This window comes from Ascaphus truei, chromosome 17, assembly GCF_040206685.1.
Source record: "Ascaphus truei isolate aAscTru1 chromosome 17, aAscTru1.hap1, whole genome shotgun sequence".
NCBI classification, from domain to species: Eukaryota; Metazoa; Chordata; class Amphibia; order Anura; family Ascaphidae; genus Ascaphus; species Ascaphus truei.
The window spans coordinates 201,395-215,673 of NC_134499.1; the positions used below are offsets into that span (position 1 = coordinate 201,395).

At 45.8% G+C, this 14,279-nt stretch overlaps 6 non-coding genes across 6 annotated transcripts; all 6 read left to right on the top strand.

Moving 5' to 3' along the window:
• Positions 1–433: 433 nt before the first annotated feature.
• Positions 434–601, top strand: LOC142468616 (U1 spliceosomal RNA). Its single transcript, XR_012788776.1, has one exon. It is a non-coding gene; the product is annotated as a U1 spliceosomal RNA (small nuclear RNA).
• A 1,279-nt stretch (positions 602–1,880) lies between these two features.
• On the top strand, positions 1,881–2,048 carry LOC142468617 (U1 spliceosomal RNA). Its single transcript, XR_012788777.1, has one exon. It is a non-coding gene; the product is annotated as a U1 spliceosomal RNA (small nuclear RNA).
• Positions 2,049–3,304: 1,256 nt separating this feature from the next.
• On the top strand, positions 3,305–3,472 carry LOC142468618 (U1 spliceosomal RNA). The gene has a single exon (XR_012788778.1). It is a non-coding gene; the product is annotated as a U1 spliceosomal RNA (small nuclear RNA).
• A 1,270-nt stretch (positions 3,473–4,742) lies between these two features.
• LOC142468619 (U1 spliceosomal RNA) lies at positions 4,743–4,910 on the top strand. The gene has a single exon (XR_012788779.1). It is a non-coding gene; the product is annotated as a U1 spliceosomal RNA (small nuclear RNA).
• Positions 4,911–6,189: 1,279 nt separating this feature from the next.
• On the top strand, positions 6,190–6,357 carry LOC142468620 (U1 spliceosomal RNA). Its single transcript, XR_012788780.1, has one exon. It is a non-coding gene; the product is annotated as a U1 spliceosomal RNA (small nuclear RNA).
• Positions 6,358–7,577: 1,220 nt separating this feature from the next.
• Positions 7,578–7,745, top strand: LOC142468621 (U1 spliceosomal RNA). Its single transcript, XR_012788781.1, has one exon. It is a non-coding gene; the product is annotated as a U1 spliceosomal RNA (small nuclear RNA).
• Positions 7,746–14,279: the final 6,534 nt, after the last annotated feature.

The window sequence follows — 14,279 nt, forward strand, 5'->3', positions numbered from 1 at the left end:
TGTTCAAAGTGATTGCTTCTTTCTTTTAAAACCAAGAAGAAGTACCTTACGGCGAAGCTTGGCTGCTCTGGGTGCTTGTTGGATGGGGGGGAGGGTTTGCTTTGGCTTTGCTTTGGCTTTGCTTTGCTTTGCTTTGCTTTGCTTCGCTTCTGGGGGGGGGGGGGGAGGAGGACGGGGTGTCTTGGATCTATGTTGTTTGACAAATATTCATTGCTGCTGCTGCTGCTGCTGCTGCTGCTGCTGCTGCTGCAGCACAAATGTTTGCATGGAATGGCCTAGGCTGCTCCTTGCTGCAGGTGCTGGCTGCAGCGGCTCAGATACTAGGCCTCAGGTACTGTGTTGCTTGCTGCACCAATGACCAAGCTGCTCTCTCCACAAGGGTGACAGTTGTCCTGGGACAGGGCTAGTTGCCCCCAGCGCGCCATTGCAACTCATACTTACCTGGCAGGGGAGTTTTAAGCCATGCTCCAGCAGGTGGCTCTCCCAGGGCGAGGCTAGCTCATTGCACTTGGAGCTAGCTGACCTCTGCGATTTCCCCACATGCGGGAAACTCGACTGCACAATTTCTGGTAGTGGGGGACTGCGTGCGCGCTCTCCCCTGTTTTTGGATGGTTACAAAAAACAGAAACAGGTGTTTGTTCAGACAAGCTGCTGCTATTCCCACTGCTTGGGCTTTGGGCATGGTCAATAACTGCTGGCAAAAAGGAGCACCATGTACAATAAATAGCCAGCTAGCAACATCTCAAACAGGGACAAATGACAATGATGTACCTGCACAGACGTTTAGGAATAAGTTCACAGGTGGATTGGGAAATAGGGAAACAAATACTGTGTACTGTATATATATATTTATGAAAAAAACAGCACATTTACAATCAAATCTGGATTTGAAAAAATGGACGGTCCTTGCTTGCAGGATATGATATGGGGTTTTTATTTCACCCCCTCCCCACCCTAGTTCTACATGGTATGTCTGGGTCTCTGTAGCCAGACAACCCCCTGTGATGATATCACAAAGGGAGTGTACAGTACGTTCTAGAGTTTCTAGGCTCCAAAGTAACAAAGAGCAGCATTTAAAAGCAACAGATTGCAGACTATCTGCTGAGCTGTGCAAAAAACAATCTCTATCTATCTATCTATCTATCTATCTATCTATCTATCTATCTATATATCTATCTCTATCCATGGAGCAGCAGACAGTGTTAGCTTGCTTCTATATTTATGCAAATGCCAGGTAAGCAGCCATGCTGGTAAGGGCCAAAGTGTCACGTTTGCCAGCAGGACAGGGCACCTCTCCCTTTTTATGCAGCAGCAGCAGCAGCAGCAGCAGGTGTCAGTGGAGGTCAGAAAAAGAGAGTGCCAGCAGGTAGGGGAGATGTAGAAAGCCACCCCAGAAATATGGTGTCCCCCTGTCTCTCCGGCAGCTGAAATGACAGAGCTGAGCGGTGTTCAAAGTGATTGCTTCTTTCTTTTAAAACCAAGAAGAAGTACCTTACGGCGAAGCTTGGCTGCTCTGGGTGCTTGTTGGATGGGGGGGAGGGTTTGCTTTGGCTTTGCTTTGGCTTTGCTTTGCTTTGCTTTGCTTTGCTTCGCTTCTGGGGGGGGGGGGGGGAGGAGGACGGGGTGTCTTGGATCTATGTTGTTTGACAAATATTCATTGCTGCTGCTGCTGCTGCTGCTGCTGCTGCTGCTGCTGCAGCACAAATGTTTGCATGGAATGGCCTAGGCTGCTCCTTGCTGCAGGTGCTGGCTGCAGCGGCTCAGATACTAGGCCTCAGGTACTGTGTTGCTTGCTGCACCAATGACCAAGCTGCTCTCTCCACAAGGGTGACAGTTGTCCTGGGACAGGGCTAGTTGCCCCCAGCGCGCCATTGCAACTCATACTTACCTGGCAGGGGAGTTTTAAGCCATGCTCCAGCAGGTGGCTCTCCCAGGGCGAGGCTAGCTCATTGCACTTGGAGCTAGCTGACCTCTGCGATTTCCCCACATGCGGGAAACTCGACTGCACAATTTCTGGTAGTGGGGGACTGCGTGCGCGCTCTCCCCTGTTTTTGGATGGTTACAAAAAACAGAAACAGGTGTTTGTTCAGACAAGCTGCTGCTATTCCCACTGCTTGGGCTTTGGGCATGGTCAATAACTGCTGGCAAAAAGGAGCACCATGTACAATAAATAGCCAGCTAGCAACATCTCAAACAGGGACAAATGACAATGATGTACCTGCACAGACGTTTAGGAATAAGTTCACAGGTGGATTGGGAAATAGGGAAACAAATACTGTGTACTGTATATATATATTTATGAAAAAAACAGCACATTTACAATCAAATCTGGATTTGAAAAAATGGACGGTCCTTGCTTGCAGGATATGATATGGGGTTTTTATTTCACCCCCTCCCCACCCTAGTTCTACATGGTATGTCTGGGTCTCTGTAGCCAGACAACCCCCTGTGATGATATCACAAAGGGAGTGTACAGTACGTTCTAGAGTTTCTAGGCTCCAAAGTAACAAAGAGCAGCATTTAAAAGCAACAGATTGCAGACTATCTGCTGAGCTGTGTAAAAAACAATCTCTATCTATCTATCTATCTATCTATCTATCTCTATCCATGGAGCAGCAGACAGTGTTAGCTTGCTTCTATATTTATGCAAATGCCAGGTAAGCAGCCATGCTGGTAAGGGCCAAAGTGTCACGTTTGCCAGCAGGACAGGGCACCTCTCCCTTTTTATGCAGCAGCAGCAGCAGCAGCAGCAGGTGTCAGTGGAGGTCAGAAAAAGAGAGTGCCAGCAGGTAGGGGAGATGTAGAAAGCCACCCCAGAAATATGGTGTCCCCCTGTCTCTCCGGCAGCTGAAATGACAGAGCTGAGCGGTGTTCAAAGTGATTGCTTCTTTCTTTTAAAACCAAGAAGATGTACCTTACGGCGAAGCTTGGCTGCTCTGGGTGCTTGTTGGATGGGGGGGAGGGTTTGCTTTGGCTTTGCTTTGGCTTTGCTTTGGCTTTGCTTTGCTTTGCTTCGCTTCTGGGGGGGGGGGGGGGAGGAGGACGGGGTGTCTTGGATCTATGTTGTTTGACAAATATTCATTGCTGCTGCTGCTGCTGCTGCTGCTGCTGCTGCTGCTGCAGCACAAATGTTTGCATGGAATGGCCTAGGCTGCTCCTTGCTGCAGGTGCTGGCTGCAGCGGCTCAGATACTAGGCCTCAGGTACTGTGTTGCTTGCTGCACCAATGACCAAGCTGCTCTCTCCACAAGGGTGACAGTTGTCCTGGGACAGGGCTAGTTGCCCCCAGCGCGCCATTGCAACTCATACTTACCTGGCAGGGGAGTTTTAAGCCATGCTCCAGCAGGTGGCTCTCCCAGGGCGAGGCTAGCTCATTGCACTTGGAGCTAGCTGACCTCTGCGATTTCCCCACATGCGGGAAACTCGACTGCACAATTTCTGGTAGTGGGGGACTGCGTGCGCGCTCTCCCCTGTTTTTGGATGGTTACAAAAAACAGAAACAGGTGTTTGTTCAGACAAGCTGCTGCTATTCCCACTGCTTGGGCTTTGGGCATGGTCAATAACTGCTGGCAAAAAGGAGCACCATGTACAATAAATAGCCAGCTAGCAACATCTCAAACAGGGACAAATGACAATGATGTACCTGCACAGACGTTTAGGAATAAGTTCACAGGTGGATTGGGAAATAGGGAAACAAATACTGTGTACTGTATATATATATTTATGAAAAAAACAGCACATTTACAATCGAATCTGGATTTGAAAAAATGGACGGTCCTTGCTTGCAGGATATGATATGGGGTTTTTATTTCACCCCCTCCCCACCCTAGTTCTACATGGTATGTCTGGGTCTCTGTAGCCAGACAACCCCCTGTGATGATATCACAAAGGGAGTGTACAGTACGTTCTAGAGTTTCTAGGCTCCAAAGTAACAAAGAGCAGCATTTAAAAGCAACAGATTGCAGACTATCTGCTGAGCTGTGTAAAAAACAATCTCTATCTATCTATCTATCTATCTATCTATCTATCTATCTATCTATCTCTATCCATGGAGCAGCAGACAGTGTTAGCTTGCTTCTATATTTATGCAAATGCCAGGTAAGCAGCCATGCTGGTAAGGGCCAAAGTGTCACGTTTGCCAGCAGGACAGGGCACCTCTCCCTTTTTATGCAGCAGCAGCAGCAGCAGCAGCAGGTGTCAGTGGAGGTCAGAAAAAGAGAGTGCCAGCAGGTAGGGGAGATGTAGAAAGCCACCCCAGAAATATGGTGTCCCCCTGTCTCTCCGGCAGCTGAAATGACAGAGCTGAGCGGTGTTCAAAGTGATTGCTTCTTTCTTTTAAAACCAAGAAGAAGTACCTTACGGCGAAGCTTGGCTGCTCTGGGTGCTTGTTGGATGGGGGGGAGGGTTTGCTTTGGCTTTGCTTTGGCTTTGCTTTGCTTTGCTTTGCTTTGCTTCGCTTCTGGGGGGGGGGGGGGAGGAGGACGGGGTGTCTTGGATCTATGTTGTTTGACAAATATTCATTGCTGCTGCTGCTGCTGCTGCTGCTGCTGCTGCTGCTGCAGCACAAATGTTTGCATGGAATGGCCTAGGCTGCTCCTTGCTGCAGGTGCTGGCTGCAGCGGCTCAGATACTAGGCCTCAGGTACTGTGTTGCTTGCTGCACCAATGACCAAGCTGCTCTCTCCACAAGGGTGACAGTTGTCCTGGGACAGGGCTAGTTGCCCCCAGCGCGCCATTGCAACTCATACTTACCTGGCAGGGGAGTTTTAAGCCATGCTCCAGCAGGTGGCTCTCCCAGGGCGAGGCTAGCTCATTGCACTTGGAGCTAGCTGACCTCTGCGATTTCCCCACATGCGGGAAACTCGACTGCACAATTTCTGGTAGTGGGGGACTGCGTGCGCGCTCTCCCCTGTTTTTGGATGGTTACAAAAAACAGAAACAGGTGTTTGTTCAGACAAGCTGCTGCTATTCCCACTGCTTGGGCTTTGGGCATGGTCAATAACTGCTGGCAAAAAGGAGCACCATGTACAATAAATAGCCAGCTAGCAACATCTCAAACAGGGACAAATGACAATGATGTACCTGCACAGACGTTTAGGAATAAGTTCACAGGTGGATTGGGAAATAGGGAAACAAATACTGTGTACTGTATATATATATTTATGAAAAAAACAGCACATTTACAATCAAATCTGGATTTGAAAAAATGGACGGTCCTTGCTTGCAGGATATGATATGGGGTTTTTATTTCACCCCCTCCCCACCCTAGTTCTACATGGTATGTCTGGGTCTCTGTAGCCAGACAACCCCCTGTGATGATATCACAAAGGGAGTGTACAGTACGTTCTAGAGTTTCTAGGCTCCAAAGTAACAAAGAGCAGCATTTAAAAGCAACAGATTGCAGACTATCTGCTGAGCTGTGCAAAAAACAATCTCTATCTATCTATCTATCTATCTATCTATCTATCTATCTATCTATATATCTATCTCTATCCATGGAGCAGCAGACAGTGTTAGCTTGCTTCTATATTTATGCAAATGCCAGGTAAGCAGCCATGCTGGTAAGGGCCAAAGTGTCACGTTTGCCAGCAGGACAGGGCACCTCTCCCTTTTTATGCAGCAGCAGCAGCAGCAGCAGCAGGTGTCAGTGGAGGTCAGAAAAAGAGAGTGCCAGCAGGTAGGGGAGATGTAGAAAGCCACCCCAGAAATATGGTGTCCCCCTGTCTCTCCGGCAGCTGAAATGACAGAGCTGAGCGGTGTTCAAAGTGATTGCTTCTTTCTTTTAAAACCAAGAAGAAGTACCTTACGGCGAAGCTTGGCTGCTCTGGGTGCTTGTTGGATGGGGGGGAGGGTTTGCTTTGGCTTTGCTTTGGCTTTGCTTTGCTTTGCTTTGCTTTGCTTCGCTTCTGGGGGGGGGGGGGGGAGGAGGACGGGGTGTCTTGGATCTATGTTGTTTGACAAATATTCATTGCTGCTGCTGCTGCTGCTGCTGCTGCTGCTGCTGCTGCAGCACAAATGTTTGCATGGAATGGCCTAGGCTGCTCCTTGCTGCAGGTGCTGGCTGCAGCGGCTCAGATACTAGGCCTCAGGTACTGTGTTGCTTGCTGCACCAATGACCAAGCTGCTCTCTCCACAAGGGTGACAGTTGTCCTGGGACAGGGCTAGTTGCCCCCAGCGCGCCATTGCAACTCATACTTACCTGGCAGGGGAGTTTTAAGCCATGCTCCAGCAGGTGGCTCTCCCAGGGCGAGGCTAGCTCATTGCACTTGGAGCTAGCTGACCTCTGCGATTTCCCCACATGCGGGAAACTCGACTGCACAATTTCTGGTAGTGGGGGACTGCGTGCGCGCTCTCCCCTGTTTTTGGATGGTTACAAAAAACAGAAACAGGTGTTTGTTCAGACAAGCTGCTGCTATTCCCACTGCTTGGGCTTTGGGCATGGTCAATAACTGCTGGCAAAAAGGAGCACCATGTACAATAAATAGCCAGCTAGCAACATCTCAAACAGGGACAAATGACAATGATGTACCTGCACAGACGTTTAGGAATAAGTTCACAGGTGGATTGGGAAATAGGGAAACAAATACTGTGTACTGTATATATATATTTATGAAAAAAACAGCACATTTACAATCAAATCTGGATTTGAAAAAATGGACGGTCCTTGCTTGCAGGATATGATATGGGGTTTTTATTTCACCCCCTCCCCACCCTAGTTCTACATGGTATGTCTGGGTCTCTGTAGCCAGACAACCCCCTGTGATGATATCACAAAGGGAGTGTACAGTACGTTCTAGAGTTTCTAGGCTCCAAAGTAACAAAGAGCAGCATTTAAAAGCAACAGATTGCAGACTATCTGCTGAGCTGTGTAAAAAACAATCTCTATCTATCTATCTATCTATCTATCTCTATCCATGGAGCAGCAGACAGTGTTAGCTTGCTTCTATATTTATGCAAATGCCAGGTAAGCAGCCATGCTGGTAAGGGCCAAAGTGTCACGTTTGCCAGCAGGACAGGGCACCTCTCCCTTTTTATGCAGCAGCAGCAGCAGCAGCAGGTGTCAGTGGAGGTCAGAAAAAGAGAGTGCCAGCAGGTAGGGGAGATGTAGAAAGCCACCCCAGAAATATGGTGTCCCCCTGTCTCTCCGGCAGCTGAAATGACAGAGCTGAGCGGTGTTCAAAGTGATTGCTTCTTTCTTTTAAAACCAAGAAGATGTACCTTACGGCGAAGCTTGGCTGCTCTGGGTGCTTGTTGGATGGGGGGGAGGGTTTGGTTTGGCTTTGCTTTGCTTTGCTTTGCTTCGCTTCTGGGGGGGGGGGGGGGGGGAGGACGGGGTGTCTTGGATCTATGTTGTTTGACAAATATTCATTGCTGCTGCTGCTGCTGCTGCTGCTGCAGCACAAATGTTTGCATGGAATGGCCTAGGCTGCTCCTTGCTGCAGGTGCTGGCTGCAGCGGCTCAGATACTAGGCCTCAGGTACTGTGTTGCTTGCTGCACCAATGACCAAGCTGCTCTCTCCACAAGGGTGACAGTTGTCCTGGGACAGGGCTAGTTGCCCCCAGCGCGCCATTGCAACTCATACTTACCTGGCAGGGGAGTTTTAAGCCATGCTCCAGCAGGTGGCTCTCCCAGGGCGAGGCTAGCTCATTGCACTTGGAGCTAGCTGACCTCTGCGATTTCCCCACATGCGGGAAACTCGACTGCACAATTTCTGGTAGTGGGGGACTGCGTGCGCGCTCTCCCCTGTTTTTGGATGGTTACAAAAAACAGAAACAGGTGTTTCATCTACACTATGAATAAAAATGTATTTTAAATGTCTTTATTTATAATCATTTATTTATTTATTTATTTAGATTTATTTATTTATTTTTTGTGCTGCTGCTGTGTGTGAATTTTTTTTGTAGTGGGTAGTGGGTGTGGGTGTCGTTATTTACACGGGATCCCCCTCCCCACATTTACATACAGTACACTGCACTCAGAAACACAGGCAGGGAGATTTAACCGACACAATAGGGGGGGGGGGTTTACACAGATTAGTCAAAGCAGGGAAGTTTAGCAGACACAATAGGGGGGGGGGGTTTACATAGATTACAGTCAAGGCAGGGAAGTTTAACACACACAATAGGGGGAGGGGGTCTTACACAGGTTACAGTCAAGGCACGGAGGTTTAACACACACATTAAAAATATGTATTTAATGTATTTATTGTTTATTTTGCCTTAACACTTCATTGCCTTAGCAGCTATCAGCTATTGTAATGAAGCAGCATTTCTATATTTTTAATAATATTGTGCAGGAGCAGGGGGTCCCCTGAGCATTAATTTCTGGCTCAGGGAACCCCCTGCTCACTGTACAATATTATTAAAAATACAGAAATGCTGCTTCATTACCATAGCACATAGCCGCAAAGGTAAAGAACAATTCTTTATTGATGTGTGTGTTTAATTTATACTGTTGATGTGCAGAGGGTCTCCGGAGCTGAACCGCTGTAGTTCTAGGTCCGGGGACCCCCTGCTCCCCGAGATACAGGCCCCTTTAGGGGGTGCCGGTATCCCTCTGCTTGGTTTACAGGTCGCGGTCACGTGATCGGGACCTTTAAATGCAGAGGGATACCGGCATCTCATAAAGGGTGCCGTATCTCGGGGAGCAGGGGGTCCCCGGACCTGAAACCAATGCGGTTCAGCTCCGGAGACCCCCTGCACATCTACACTATGAATAAAAATGTATTTTAAATGTATTTATTTATATTTATTTATTTAGATTTATTTATTTATTTTTTGTGCTGCTGCTGTGTGTGAGTTTTTTTTTATTGTGGGTAGCGGGGGTGGGTGAAGGGGGTATTAGCCCCAATGGTGGTTGTTTAGGGCTTGCGGGGGGTAGCGGTAGGGGTTAACCCCTTCATGACCGTACCGGTATTAACTGCTACGGTCGTGAAAGGGTTAAGTGCACCCGCAACCCCCCCCGCAAGTCCTAAACTCACACCAAGGGCCAAATACCCCCTTCACCCACCCCCGCTACCCACAATAAAGCGGACACGGTGGGTTAACCCCTTCATTGCCTTAGCGGCTATCAGCTATGGTAATGAAGCAGCATTTCTGTATTTTAATAATATTGTGCAGGAGCAGGGGGTCCCCTGAGCATTAATTTCTGTCTCAGGGAACCCCCTGCTCACTGTACAATATTATTAAAAAATACAGTCATGCTGCTTCGTTACCATAGCACATAGCCGCCAAGGTAAGGAACGAGTGTTTATTTATATATGTGTTTTATTCATACTGTAGATGTGCAGAGGGTCTTCGGAGCAGAACCGCTGTGGTTTTAGGTCCGGGGACCCCCTGCTTACCGAGATACAGGCCCCTTTAGGGGGTGCCGGTATCCCTCTGCTTGGTTTACAGGTCGCGGTCACGTGATCGGGACCTTTAAATGCAGAGGGATACCGGCACCTCATAAAGGGGGCTGTATCTCGGGGAGCAGGGGGTCCCCGGACCTGAAACCAATGCGGTTCAGCTCCGGAGACCCCCTGCACATGTACTCTATGAATAAAAATGTATTTTAAATCATTTTTAATGTGCCGATGTTTGCACAGAGAGAGCAGTGGTTCTCTCTCTGCTGCAAACACATCTCGCCAGGGGACGGCCTATAGTATCATTGATGTGCATATACAGTACTGTATGTGTATGTTAGGGGTTATAGGGGTTGTTGTTATACATTACAACCCATTACAATTCATGAATTTCTCGGCTTCAAAGACAACAGCTCGCAAACGCCCCCATGCGTTTTTACACGGCATTGCAGTATTGCAGCCAGCGGGAATAAAATGCTTAAATCACAAGCGCGATATAACGCAATACACCCCAGGAGAAAACGTTACTAAACCGCACATCACCGGGATATTCCGAAATTCGCGGAACTAGCCAACTTCGAATAAAGTTGGTCGCCACTGTACCGTTGTAAGATTAATTGAAATATACAAAAAATGTATACTGCTGTACTATAAATATAAATAGACAAAATATATATACTGTTGTACTACTGTATAAATATAAATATACAAAATAAATATACTGTTGTAATATAAATATACAGTACATCCTATACAGTATACTGTATACCGTTGTAAGATTAATTGAAATATACAAAAAATGTATACTGCTGTACTATAAATATAAATAGACAAAATATATATACTGTTGTACTATAAATATAAATATACAAAATAAATATACTGTTGTAATATAAATATACAGTACATCCTATACAGTATATACCATTGTAAGATTAATTGAAATATACAAAAAATGTATACTGCTGTACTATAAATATAAATAGACAAACTACTGTATGTTGTAATATAAATCAACAGAAATAACAGTATTACAGTAGATATAGAACTGTACTGTAGATGTACAGTACAGTTTTCTATATTTTTTTTGTTAAGTTTTATAAATATACTTACGCGTTTGTTACCCTTGGTGCCTTTTTCCGGTCTCTGTTTTTTCTGTATGCATGATAGCACACGGTGCTTGATGGCACAACGAGGTCAGAAGTAGCTAACCAGCGTTGGATAGCAGCAATTTGGTATCCGCTTGTGTACATCTCCTAAATTCGCATTCTGAGATCCTTTGAAATCTTTTTAACAGGCATTGCTGCGAGTAGAAAGAAATACAAACACAAGAATGTATATTCGATGTTTAGTCGATTGTGTAGTCAATCCACAAAATGGATGGTGTATTTATATGGTAATGACTCACATTAGAGTACGCCCACTTTCAACACCTGTACCTGGTTGCCATGCATAAAAGGTCACACACTTTGCATAGCCCACCACTCGCTGATCTTTATCTGAACTTGCCCTTGTCCAGATACTGCATTGTGCCACCTGCTTCCATGGAGTTTCTATGGACGCAAGAACCCACTCACCTCTGCCGTGCCTGTCATGCTTAAAAAGCAAAAGGCGGTTGCCGTTTCCACGCCAAGGGCAAAGCGACAGGCTAAGGCCAATAAAGAAAACCTTCTGCTGACCCCAAAGGTTAAGGGTTTTCTTAGACGTAAGCCGCATTATGTGATGAAGATATACGGTGATGTGCTCTCTACGCAAAACGAATGGCAGCCAACCCATCGAATCCGCAGACCACTTCCTCCCATATGTGAGGTCCTCCAGCAGCAGCGGGAGAAAAGGCGAGGCACAGCCGAAGAACGAAGCAGGGTAGACGTGGTTGGTGACTTCAAAAAATTTATTCAACAGACAGGTGTAGCTGGTGGATCATCTGACGCGTTTCAGCCCTAGGGCCTTTGTCAAAGAATGATCCATCAGCATAGGGGAGACACAGATATAGGCAGAATTAACACAAAACACCTGCACCAGATAGAGATCAGGTGAGGTGGGTAATCAACCTAATACCCATGTACTGGGGACATAAAAGCAGTTTAAAAACAGTGCCAGCAATACATCATATGTTCCATAATTACATTTGTATAACAATTGTACAACAATGTGAGCCTTATGTCAATGAACATGAATAGACATGGATAATGTCAACATAATGTATATAGATGGATGATTGCTTGGCCCGCAATAAAATACAAAAGGAAATAAAATAAACAGCTATCTGTTAAGAAACAATATGGTTAAGTAAATTATGTATAACATATAGAAATCTCTGTTCAAAATTGTAATTAATGAGCAAGGACAGCAAGATAACAGGGTAATGTGTGCATACTTGTACTTGAGAGGTGTATATCTGAACCATGTCAAAGAAGGGGGGGTGTAGGGGGAGGGGAAAGGGGGAAAGTGACGGGAGGGGGGGGGAGGGGGGAAGGGGAGGATCAGGTGTTGGAAAAGCTGTATACATAAACATGAGTGATACTAATCGTGCAAAAAATGTTGCAATTCCCAGTCGACATTAAGACCGTGTGGTTGCAGAGTATCTAACAGAAAGATCCATTGCATCTCCATTTTGTTTAATCTATTGAGTCGGTCTCCCCCTCTGATGTAAGTTGGGATGTGGGTAATGCCAAAAAATCTAAAGTTCTTGAGACCCCCAGTCAAACAGGTTGTAAAGGGTTTGGATACGGGATGTAGAAGATCTTTTTTGAGTATCAATCTAACATGTTCAGATATTCTAATGTGTAACGGGCGAATTGTCCTACCCACATATTTGGCATTGCAGCCACACATTATAACATATACCACATAGCTCGTGTGACAATTAATAAATGTTGAGATTCTATATTTGGACACTTTAGACACTGTAGCTATTCTTTTGGTGGGTACTGCATACTGGCAGCACTTACAGAATCCACATTTAAAGAACCCCTTGGGTATTGTGGTAATTTGTGTTGTAGGTGGAGACTGAAAAAGACTTTTGGAAAGGGACGTAGCCAAAGTATTTGCTCTTCTGAATGCAAATCTTGGTCTCTGTACATATGGTTCCAAATCTGGGTCAAGTTTCAACACATTCCAATGTTTGGATATAATGTGTTGAATCTGTGGGGCCTGTCTACTGAATTTGGTTATAAACAAAGGATTGTCTTCAAATGTAGTTTTGGTCAACATTTTACTTTTCTTCTTTTTTAACAACATGGACCTATCTGAAAAGTCAGCATGCGTGAAGGCCTGTTCTATATCTTTACTAGAATAACCTCTATCTGCAAATTTGAGACTTAAATTCTTAGAGTGTTGAAGAAATTTGTCCTGATCTGAGCATAATCTTTTATAGCGTAAAAATTGCCCTTTTGGTATACCACAGATCAATACCAATGGATCTTTCTGTTAGATACTCTGCAACCACACGGTCTTACTGTCGACTGGGAATTGCAACATTTTTTGCACGATTAGTATCACTCATGTTTATGTATACAGCTTTTCCAACACCTGATCCTCCCCTTTCACCCTCCCATCCCCTCCCACCCTCCCCTCTCCCCCCTCCCGTCACTTTCCCCCTTTCCCCTCTCCCTACACACCCCCCCTCCCCTCCTCCCGTCACTTTCCCCCTTTCCCCTCCCCCTACACCCCCCCCTTCTTTGACATGGTTCAGATATACACCTCAAGTACAAGTATGCACACATTACCTTGTTATCTTGCTGTCCTTGCTCATTAATTACAATTTTGAACAGAGATTTCTATATGTTATACATAATTTACTTAACCATATTGTTTCTTAACAGATAGCTGTTTATTTTATTTCCTTTTGTATTTTATTGCGGGCCAAGCAATCATCCATCTATATACATTATGTTGACATTATCCATGTCTATTCATGTTAATTGACATAAGGCTCACATTGTTGTACAATTGTTATACAGATGTAATTATGGAACATATGATGTATTGCTGGCACTGTTTTTAAACTGCTTTTATGTCCCCAGTACATGGGTATTAGGTTGATTACCCACCTCACCTGATCTCTATCTGGTGCAGGTGTTTTGTGTTAATTCTGCCTATATCTGTGTCTCCACTATGCTGATGGATCATTCTTTGACAAAGGCCCTAGGGCTGAAACGTGTCAGATGATCCACCCCTGTCTGTTGAATAAATTTTTTGAAGTCACCACCCACGTCTACCCTGCTTCGTTCTTCGGCTGTGCCCCGCCTTTTCTCCCGCTGCTGCTGGAGGACCTCACATACTGTTGATTGCAGGACTGCACGCCGGGTAGTCGCCGCACACGGAGGGGAGATCCGCCGGTCACGTGACCGCCTCACATCACGCCGCCTACACGCCGGAGATAGCGGTCTCATCACGGAGACCAGCAGCTCAGCTGGCTTGGAGCTCACCAGTCATTGAGGACCGGATCAAGGTGGTATTACTCCCCAAAACCGTGAGTGCATGCAACCATTGGTGCCCTGAGTTGGGCCAGTTGCTTTTCTGTGGTTCAATATTCACACACATATTTCTTCATTGGCAGCGACTACCACACTAACTCTGATGCACCTAAGAGGATAACCAAGATTATCCAGTTTCACATGAAAGTATACAGGTTGCTCGAGTTACTCGTGGGATTAGTACATGTATTTTTAAGAAGATTACCCACATACATACCAGGGTTGGTGGTGACTTTTTTATTTTTGAAAGGTATACATTATCAAGATATCTCTGATTATTGATTTAAGTACTTCAACCTAATCTCTCTATAATATGGACGAGGAGCAAGATATAACAAATGACATTCCTACCAGTTATGTGCAGAAATGCGGGAATAACTCAGAAAGAACAAAAAGGGCTTTACATTTATTTGATGAATCCTCAACAAACATCACGTGTGACAATGCTACAGACTTAAT